Source organism: Calypte anna, chromosome Z (assembly GCF_003957555.1).
Source record: "Calypte anna isolate BGI_N300 chromosome Z, bCalAnn1_v1.p, whole genome shotgun sequence".
Taxonomy (NCBI): Eukaryota; Metazoa; Chordata; class Aves; order Apodiformes; family Trochilidae; genus Calypte; species Calypte anna.
Genome location: NC_044274.1, coordinates 26,720,070 through 26,729,733, shown reverse-complemented (window position 1 = coordinate 26,729,733; position 9,664 = coordinate 26,720,070).

The window sequence follows — 9,664 nt, the reverse complement described above, 5'->3', positions numbered from 1 at the left end:
AATGACCTGCAGATATAAAAATGGATCATCTAGCAGAAGTATTACAGCACACTCAGAAGTGGCAAGATGGCTGCTGGGATTGCATTTGGCAGGCTGAAGACCATTCCTCTCCTTCTGCAACACTAGTGCCTCTACCTACTAAGTGACAGCATGACCACAAGAAGGGTGGTACAGCTGCAAATATTTTCCAGGGGATGATGGGGAAATACTGAGTTTGAAGGGAGCTCAAGAAATGTCAGCATCATATAGCTCATTGAAGAAAAATAGGTAAGAGTTTCTTTTTCCAGTGTGCCTGTAGTTTGTTCTAGAAAGGCTGTTTCTAAATGTCTGCCACTTTCTGTTTCTTTCATTGTAAGAGACTCACAGACTCACAGAATCATACATCAGAAGATACCTTAAAGATCATCTGTATCCAACACTCCTGCCACGGACAAAGAGTAGGGCAGCTCACACTAGACCGTGTTGCTAAAAAACCCATCCAGCCTGGCCCTGAACACTTACAGGAATGGGGCATCCACAGCCTTCCAGCAAAGGAAATGGTATAGCAGTGTCTCACCACCCTCACAGTGATTTCTTCCTAATGTCTAACCTAAGTCTACCCTCTTCCATCTTAAAGCCATTACCCCTTGTCCTGTCAGTACATGCCCCTATACAAATTCCCTGCCCAGCTTTCCTGTAGGCCCCTTCAGGCACTGGAAGGTTGCTATAAGGACTCCCTGGAGCATTTTCTTCTCCAGATTGAACAACTCCCTCAGCCTGTGTCCATATCTTCATAGATGCTCCAGACCTGTGATTGTCTTCAAGGCCCTCCTCTGGATTTACTCCAAGAGTTTCTTGTCTTCCTTATGTTGAGGGCTCCAGAACTGGACACAACACTCCAGGTGGTGTCTCACTCTCAGGTGGAGGGAGAGGAGTAGTGGGAGAATCACCTCCTTTTCCCTGCTGGCCACCCTTTCTCTGATGCAGCACAGGATATGGTTGGTTTTCTGGGCTGCAAACACAGGTTGCTGACTCATGTTGAGTTTCTCATCACCCAACAGCTCCAAGCCCTTCTCCTCAAAGCTGTTCTAAATTCATCCACTACCCCACCTGTAATTATCCCTGGGATTGCCCTGACCCAGATGAAGGACCTGGCACTTGGAGTCCTTGAACTTCATGAGGTTGGCACAGGCTCAGCTCTCAAGGCTATCAAGGTGCCTCTGGATGGCCTCTCTCCCTCTGCTGTGTCAACTGCACAACACTGGTTGGTGTCATCAGGAAACTTGCACTCAGTCCAACAATCCATGTTGGTGAAAAAGATGTTAAACATTTTTGGTCCCAGTTACTGGCCCTTGAAGAATGTCGCGCATGAAAATATTAAACTTTTGGGTTACGTTTTTTATTTGTTAGTTTACATTCCGCATATTTGTTTTCAAAAGGAGATTCTATGTTTTCAAAGGGTCACATAACGCCTCTTCCCCACCATGATATTTTTTTTTTGCTGAATTTGCATCAATCCACCCTAATATCATGTCTGATCATTCTTGGAAGGCAGTAATTGCAAATATGTTACAAGAATATAGAAAGTGGATTCACAGAGAAATTTGCATTGTCTCAAATTTTAAGAAAAAAAATTATTGTACCAAATTTCTGATGATTTTCGTGAGTGCTTAGTCATGTATACAAGTGTATTTCTAACAATACGGGGCTATGAATGCACAAAATGGCATTTGCATTGATATTACCAGTTAAAAAAAATCAAGTCCATAATTAGGACAGAAATAGATTTTAATTACAAATGAAGGTTATGTAAGTGAAAGTGCAGATGGGATAATTAGAACCATTTTACTGAAATCCTGAATACTTATTCATGAAGCTATAGAATTAGAGCAACATCTGCTTCAATGAGAAAAGAGAGTATTCTTTTGATTTATTAAGTACTTGCTAATGTGAAAAAGAAACATGACTCTGAACACATGTGAAGTGCACACACTGCTTCATTTCTGGAACCCAGACTACAATATTGTTTACTGTTGCAATGCCTGTTTTAAAGTAAGACACAAATAAGCAGTGCATACAGTATTGAATTAATTGATTGAACATTTTGAACTGTGTCACATTTGCTGCAGTACAGAGAGTAATGTAGCAAAAAGTGACATCCTGATGGAAATCTGAACAAAAGATAGAGACCAATGCTTTACAAATGGTGCACTAAACTGTGTACTTTAGAAAACCTGTTTACCATTTTTTGATATAATGTAACAAGAGGTTGTAATTCTTTTCTAGCCCCTAAATATGATTACAGCCATCTGTACAGCCATTTTTTTTTAATGTATAGAACAGGGCACACACGTTTATAAAGCCAAACCCTGATGTTACAATGTGTGACGAATAAATTTATGTGACATTTTCTCTTAAAGAAAGACATGCCATTAATCAGAAAAACAATGTGCTGACCTCAGCTGGTAATACCCCCAAAATGACTGTGCCCCAGAAGTACTTGCTAAATATCTTTAGCAAGGAAAGGAACAAGGAAATCTAAACTGAATTTAAAATCTCTCTATGTGTTTCATTCAATCATGAAGTATTTCCAACATCTGATTGTTGGAGTTGACTTCCTGGGGGAATGAAATATGCACAGGGGGTTGGGGAAGATAAGCTGTAATTGGACCTTAGTTTGGTCAAGACAACTCAGAGCAGAAGAGTTTTCTGTTGTTCTCTGTAGTTAGTACTTTCTAAGTTGGTCCCCAAGCATGGATAGCAATATTTTTATTTTGAAGCAATAAAGAAGTCTCGTTGTATCTCAGTTTTGACTTGTAAGATGAAGACTTGGATTCCCTGAGAAAACAAAGTTCTGCTATACAGAGTGATCTTTTGCAGGCTGTGAACACATTAAGAGATATTTTCTAAACCTCATGGAGACCCTTCATTCAAACTCTCTCTGTATTTACTTTCTTGAAATACACATTATGAAAAAATGTTATGTTGACTCCAGGTTGGCTCCTTATACTGTATTACTTGTGTTTCCATTTACTTACCTTGCCACGGTAGTTCTCCCAGTGTATCTGTAGTGAACATGATCTTCATGATAGAGAATGCTGCATGACTGAGGACTCAATTTAGAGTTGAAAGGAAATAGCACAGTTATCCATGTCTATTTAATTTTGCTCCCGCTTGAGTGCAAAAACCTATGGTATTCTAGCACTTCCACTGTGTCCAACAGGCTGCTGGAAATGTAAAAGTACTGGGGAACTGGTCTGCCATACGTAAGGGAGACCCAGTATGCAAAGAACAAACACTCTTCTTTCTTTCTTTCTTTCTTTCTTTCTTTTTTCTTTTTTTCTTTCTTTCTTCTTTCTTTCTTTCTTTCTTTCTTTCTTTCTTTCTTTCTTTCTTTCTTTCTTTCTTTCTTTCTTTCTTTCTTTCTTTCTTTCTTTCTTTCTTTCTTTCTTTCTTTCTTTCTTCTTTCTTTCTTTCTTTCTTTCTTTCTTTCTTTTCTTTCTTTTCTTTCTTTCTTTCTTTCTTTCTTTCTTTCTTTCTTTCTTTCTTTCTCTCTTTCTTTCTCTCTTCTTTCTCTCTTTCTTTCTCTCTTTCTTTCTTTCTTTCTTTCTTTCTTTCTTTCTTTCTTTCTTTCTTTCTTTCTTTCTTTCTTTCTTTCTTTCTTTCTCTTTCTTTCTTTCTTTCTTTCTTTCTTTCTTTCTTTCTCTTTCTTTCTTTCTTTCTTTCTTTCTTTCTTTCTTTCTTTCTTTCTTTCTTTCTTTCTTTCTTTCTTTCTTTCTTTCTTTCTCTTTCTTTCTTTCTTTCTTTCTTTCTTTCTTTCTTTCTTTCTTTTCTTTCTTTCTTTCTTTCTCTTTCTTTCTTTCTTTCTTTCTTTCTTTCTTTCTCTTTCTCTCTTTCTCTCTTTCTCTCTTTCTCTCTTTCTTTCTCTCTTTCTCTCTTTCTCTCTTTCTTTCTTTCTTTCTTTCTTTCTTTCTTTCTTTCTTTCTCTTTCTTTCTTTCTTTCTTTCTTTCTTTCTTTCTTTCTTTCTTTCTTTCTTTCTTTCTTTCTTTCTTTCTTTCTTTCTTTCTTTCTTTCTTTCTTTCTTTCTTTTTCTTTTTTTTTTTTTTTTTTTTTGGTGCATGTCTATAAAGCACCAAAATCATCTATAAGAGTTGTTCCTGTGTCTTTGTCTTGTTTGTAAGATGGAAAGGAAACTGGGAGTGAGAACAGTTCCTCAGTGACAATCAGAGAGTTTGTGGTGTCTAGGACTGCTTCTTGGAAGATGGTTATTTTACTTCTGGATTTACAGTAAGATGACTGTACTGAAGATACACAAAGTTATTTTCCATTTGAAAATAACTTCTCACAGGCTCTTAAAGTAGGTGTAGGTTTAGGTTTACAGAAAAATTTATTGTATAGAAAAGTTTGAAAGGAAGGGGGAACAACATTACTGGAGTTAAAACCACAGCTCACTTCAAACAGCCTGGTCAAGGGCTGAAATAAAGATTGGTCTTCTTTGCCTGTAAGTCTCTCAACAGTTTCTCAATACTTTTATCAATAACTAAATTATGAGTAATATTTTAATTTATTGTGATCACTTATAAAGTTTCCAGACTGAACACACTACACATTGGAATGGTTGATACAGTTCTGACATGGCTGTGCTACTCTTCTATGGAAAACTTATAATATTTTTGTTCAAAAACACAATTTTGGTTGAAAAAATTTTGATTTTATAAATGCTATAAAAATAAAAAATACCTCATGTTACTAAAAAAAAAAAACCTCATTCTGGAGCTATAGCAAGACCATATTTTATTCATGCACTCCACTGGTGGTGATTTGGTGGAATTCTCAGGAAAAAGAATGTCAGTTTTACCTGAGGTTTCAAAAAGCTTCTAAACTAGCTTCTAAAACTAGACTGAACCCTCCATAATTTACATGGCAGATGACTCAGAGATCTATGTGCTGTATTTTATCCCAAAGAATAAGCATGGAAGTTCGGAACACTGGCTTCACAAACCAGCACAGCAACATTCTTTCTGCCAGAACCTTAAAACATTTTTCAATAATCATAGGTAGGGGTTACAGAAAGGAGAAATGAAATAGCAATGCATTCAGAGAGAATTCATCTTTCTGCACATGCCAAACTTTTCCCTTTGCTTTGATGTTACCATAGCACCCTTTTCAGCCTCTTTTGACAGTAAGTAGAATGCTGAAATTTATTGAAACTGAAAAATTCTTTTTCTGTGTGTGAAGTTAGTGCCTTGTTTCACCTATGGCTTGTAAGAGAGGGATGTTATAAGAAAGCAAGTGAAAGCAAATTGTTCTTGTCTTTCATAGAGCAACATAGATGTGTTTGCTGTGACAGCCTTGTTTAAGTCTTTCTAGCAGAAGCAGTTTCACCATCCAGATCTCTAAGCTCTGTTTTCTCTTCTTTTTCTTTCCTTTTCATGCTTATTCCACTGCTATAGCTTTCTGGCTCAGAGAAATCAGATTTTCAGCACTAAGGACTATATTTCCCTCCGGCTGACACTGAAGTATAACACCTATACTCAAAACTATCAAACTATCTATACTCAACATTTATCAAGAGCAAACCAGTGTCTCCTGAAATTCTGGTGTTGCCTCCAAGACTTGCCCAGGAGCTCATCTAGTCTAAGCATTTCAGCTAAGAACTGATAATAAAAACCAAACTGATTCACATTTCTTGTCAGGTGTGTAAGTGAATTTTGGCACTTTTTGAAGCCACTTAGCTGGAATTGCCTGGAAACAAAGCCCAAAGTCAGGGGCCTCTGCCCCTTTTTTTTTTTTTTTTTTCCTTTTAATTAAAAATGTTGCCACAACAGCAAACAAATAAATAAAACAAAACCAAACAAAAGAAAAGGATACTTGGAACATTGCTAATAGCCCTCATAGCCAAAATAGGGATGCCTTTTCCTTACTACATAAGCAGGAAACCCATGAGAATTTTTCTGAATATTATTAGGAAAAGAGGTTGAAAACAGAACAGGGAGCTTAAATGCATCATTCCTGTTATATCATTGGCACAGAATTCACCAGAAGGAAAATTAATGTCTTCCAGTACTAGCTTTGTGGAATTATCTTAACAGTTCTGTAATTTATGAGTTGAAAATCCAGTAACAACCCATCAAGGGAAGCATCAAATGCAGCTTGCTCTGAAGAGATTGGAAGATACATCGGAAGATATAAGCAGGAACAGACTGATTTGAGTTTTGCTTAAGGAATTAATGGATAGTTGGGGCAAGTACAAAAGGAAGGCTTCACTGAGCAGAAAGAATGTAATTTTATACAGTGAGAACTGAGAAATTAAATACGAGTTTTCCAGTGACAGGTCTCAAGCAGTTTTCAAGTCAGACCTTTCCCCTCAAGTAAATTGGTTGGCAAAATCAAAAGAATGCTGGGTACATTTGTAAGAAAACTAATCTTTGGAGAAATTAGGCTTCACAAAGAGAAGATTTAATGAGAATGCCAACATAGCAGAACAACTCTTCCAGCAGCTATGAGGCAGATACTCATGCAAGCTGTACTGAGTTTGATGAGTAACTTGCTTTTAATCAGCCAGCTTTTGCATGATGAATTTTTAAATATGGAATTTGGTAATAACACTAGCAATTTTTTATACGTAGCAGCTGGGGAATATGGCAGAAAACCTGAGGCAACAGAGATTTCAAAAATACTACTTGTCTGCATATTAGTCAGTAACTAGATGATTTGGTTTATCCATATCTGATTGCACATGAAATGCTAAAGGCCACATTTGTTCAGGTCACCAAAAGAGACCCAGAGCGTTGTGCCAATAATTTAGCACTTTTAGAAAAAAAAAAAAAGTGAGTCTGCAAGGATGCAGTTACTTCTGTGTCCAGGGTCACAGCACTCAAAACATGAAATGCCTTCACAATCTGTTCTTCCATTTCTGTTAAGAGATACCAGGCTCAAAATAAATATCCTTGTGAAGTCACTTGAATGTTAGGCATTTCCAAACCACTTCTCCTCAGTGAACATATTATCTTAGTCAAGAAACGCCATTTTTGCAACTGTTCAAATGGACTTTCTGGGCATCTCTGGTTACAAACTACAAGAGGATCAGGATCTCAAGATTATATAAACTGGTTCATTCAAAAATGTCAGTCAGCTGAAGGTATGAGTTGGGCACCATGTTCCTCTTCTCTGAAAAACCAACATTCTGTTGCCCTGCTAAACCCTTTGATGAAACAAGTACTTATCCTAATAGTTTCTTCTTCCTTCTACAAGAAGAAAGCTTTAGTGAAAAAAAGAGTGTGTTCCTGTTAGTCTTAATGTTTTAGATGCAAGAAAATTATGAAGTTAGATAGAAATCAACAGAGAAATATGCTGGTTAATCCCTCACCAGTGTTTTAGGCAAAACATGCTTTCCAACAGATCAGTTTATAATTTGAACAGGTCCTGTCTCAGACCACACACCACACAATCTAGTGCAGTCATGCTGGCAGTGGCATATGATTTTGCCAGACTACTTACATGGAAACTCCTTCCTTTATAACCAATGTTCTCTCCTTAGTTTATCAGTAACATCCCATGGCTGATCATCAACCCAAGTCAAGACTGAATCATATTATGCTAGGCAATGAAATAATGCCAAGCAGCAGGCAGCCTTTGTCCAGAGGTTCTTGTCATGTACTTCAAGCAAGTCACAAGCAAGGACAACTGGGAGGGAATGCAAGGAAGCTGTGGGTAGGATTGTGTGGTTGCTGTGACTCAGCCTGTGTAATTAGAATTAGATGGTGGCTTTCATGTCACTAGTCAAAGTAAGAGGGAGCTAGGAGGAACACCAGAAAAGTTTGCTTCAAGAAGCTGTTGTTTTTCATGGGAATCTTTGTGCCCACAGGAATGAGTAATTCAGTCATGCACTCTGCCCAGTTTATTCCTCAGGACACAGCTTTCAGCACCCTTCCCACAGTACTGACTCAAAGCAAGGAGGGCTGGTGCTCCTGTGCTACAGAGACTGCTGGGCTGTATTTATACACACGCTCAACTAGACTGCTTCAGTAAGTGAAAGAATACAACCTATATTGCTGTACATGCAACTGAGATGACAATTAACTACAATAGCTCAGCACAGTCAAGGGTAAATAGAGGAGAAAAGTGTTTATTTGCTTTTAATTTCAGTTAGAACAAGTTTATCTGCCTCTTAAATGTCATAAAATTAATTCATCTCTTCATTTCTTTACTTCTTCAACACTAATAAAATGGATCTAAATTATCTATCTCAATGGCGAAAGAAGTTCACATAAATAGCTGACAATATGATCAAGTTTTTTACAAATGTGATTTTGAGAGTCTAATTTAAAAGTTTTACTGTTTTCAAATAGGCGCTGAAAAGAAACCAGCATTTCGGTAATTACAGATTTCTTAGTATTTTGTTACTAATGAATATGTCTTGAACAAAGTGAACTCTGATACTTTAAAAGATTAGAGTTACTTCTTGACATCAGATCACTATGCACAGTGTTTTTTTAAATGCACAGTTTGTATTTGATGCAATCCCAAATAGCTTAGTGGTGGATCATAGGAAATCCTGGCACATTAAATCCTAAAACAGATGGTTAAATACAATACTCTTTGAAAAGGAGAGGTCGTCTATTCATTAAAAAGACTCCAAATCCAGGATTAAATTCAATAACAAAAGCAAATCATACCCAAGCAGATATAATTGCTTGGATCTGGGACCTGGGTAACCAGCTACAACTTGTTTATCTTTTCTTTCAGTTGTGATGTAGCAATAATTTGTTCCTTGAAACAACAGCTGGCAATGGAATCAAAGAATACAAGTATTGCAAAAGAAATCAAATACAGTAGAATAAAATCATACACTAGGAATTAGATGGTAAAACAGTATGAAATCCAAAAGCATCAAGTGCGTTTCCCTACATGCCATTCCTACTACAGTATCATAAACATCCCTGGCTCAAAAATAATAGATTTCCTTATAATATAATAGCTGAACTTGTGATGTCATTTCTCAAGTCATATTCTCAAAAAGCAGCTTTAATACTTAGAGCAAGGGGACAAATAAATAGAACTTGATTTTTTATGACTGGTATAATAATGTTTGAAGCAGCAAAAGATACCCCAGTATTGTAAATCACAGACTTACCCTGGGTATCTGGCAACCTTCTAGCCTCTGCTTGAAATAAAATGCATGGAGACAAAGCATCAGCTTGCTTACCTTCTTTACAAATACAGCACTACTACAGCAAATAATATTTTTCTTTAAAACATATTAACAATGTTAGTTTTTTCTTCATCTTACCTAGTTCAGGAGAATAGTTTTTAAAATATTTTGATAAAATCTTGATTTTATCAGAAAAGAAAACTACTGTTAAATATAATACTAAAATGGCCATTGAAGTGAGAAGTGACAGTATTTTTTTGTTGAGAGGTTCTTGGTGCTATATTGCTACTTACTGAAACAGCAGTAGACGTGATTCCTATCACTACATACAAATCAGTCATTCTGGACATTGCTTCACAATACCTAATAAAAGAATACAGCCCTAAATTTGTTGATATCCACAATTTGTTGTTGTGGAAAGGAAGACGCATACAAGCTGGGGTGGGAGTAACAAATATAGATGTTATAGATACAGATGGAGAGTTAGGAGATGGAGGAAACAGGGAGTTGCCTTTGGGTAGAAATATGTT